We start from the raw sequence: 1,519 nt of genomic DNA, 5'->3' as shown, positions 1-1,519 counted from the left end.
TGCACTTTTACATTCAAATTCATAAACATTCACTCAACTCTATAGGAACATTACATAGAAAGCATATAACTTTAAATACTTTTTTTGGCATAGTCTATAAACTCAGCACAATGACTATTTTGGTAAAAATATTTAAATACATAGAGACCAGCATATTTTGTTTTCAGATAATCAACCAATTGGTTAGGTCCTTGAAGAAAAATGATAATAAACTGCATAGCAAATATCAAATAAACTACTTAATGTTGCTTTCATTACTACTTTCAAGATCAGTTCAGTTCAGTTCAGTCGCTCAGTCATGTCCGACTCATTGTGACCCCATGAATTGCAGCACGCCAGGCCTCCCTGTCCATCACCAACTCCCAGAGTTTACTCAGACTCATGTCCATCGAGTCAGTGATGCCATCCAGCCATCTCATCCTCTGTCGTCCCCTTATTCTCCTGCCCCCAATCCCTCCCAGCATCAGGGTCTTTTCATTTGAGTCAGCTCTTCACATGAGGTGGCCGAAGTATTGGAGTTTCAGCTTCAACATCAGTCCTTCCAATGAACACCCAGGACTGATCTCCTTTAGGATGGACTGGTTGGATCTCCTTGCAGTCCAAGGGACTCTCAAGAGTCTTCTCCAACACCACAGTTCAAAAGCATCAATTCTTTGGCCAGCTTTCTTTATAGTCCAACTCTCACATCCATACATGACCACTGGAAAAGCCATAACCTTGACTAGACGGACCTTTGTGGGCAAAGTAATGTCTCTGCTCTTTAATATGCTGTCTATGTTGGTCATAACTTTCCTTCCAAGGAGTAAGCGTCTTTTAATTTCATGGCTGCAATCACCATCTGCAATGACTTTCAAGATAGATCTGTACTAAACTACAATCAATATTAAAAAGAGAATCTATTCTGTTTTTAACAATACTTGGAATGGGGATATTACTTGCCAAAATAACATTTCATTGGCTTTGGATAAAATGACAGACACTGAGAATATTGCTCTTGTTTAAAAATATAACAAATATTTACTAAGTGGCTACTATGTGCAAGACCCTGTACGTAGCACTGGATATATATGTGCATGCTTTCAAAGAGCTTCCCCCTTTGTTTCTTCTTCTTTCTTCCTTCTTCATTTTCTTTTTTTTCCCCCATAGAGTAAGTTCCTATTCCAACTCCCTGCTCCAAAAATCCATTGAATATATAGGCCTCAGATAGAGAATGTATCAGATATTAAACTGATAAGAACAGATGCTACACTTGATCTTAGCCAAAAAGGCTGAGAAGCCAAAGAGCCTATCTAGTTAGGCTATCTGCAGGTAAAACATGACGTGATAAGTGCTGTGAAAAGAACATGCACAAGAAGGAACAGTCAGCACTGGAAGTCTGAGAAGGCCTCCTGGATTACGAGTAATATAAGTAATGAATGGTAAATAGGAGTTCTTCAGCTAAAGAGGCAGAGATAGAAAAGGTACCCCAGACTGAGGCAGTAGTATGCATAAAAAACTTTTAGGAGAAGATATTCCCTTA

The 1,519-nt window shown here is 38.9% G+C and overlaps 1 pseudogene; it reads right to left on the bottom strand.

Moving 5' to 3' along the window:
- Positions 1 to 1,142: 1,142 nt before the first annotated feature.
- On the bottom strand, positions 1,143 to 1,280 carry LOC122701201 (annotated as a pseudogene).
- Between the last annotated feature and the right edge of the window lie 239 nt (positions 1,281 to 1,519).

This window comes from Cervus elaphus, chromosome 9 (assembly GCF_910594005.1).
Source record: "Cervus elaphus chromosome 9, mCerEla1.1, whole genome shotgun sequence".
In the NCBI taxonomy this organism is placed as follows: Eukaryota; Metazoa; Chordata; class Mammalia; order Artiodactyla; family Cervidae; genus Cervus; species Cervus elaphus.
Note: the sequence above shows the minus strand (reverse complement) of the source record. Positions and strands in the feature narration are given on the sequence as shown.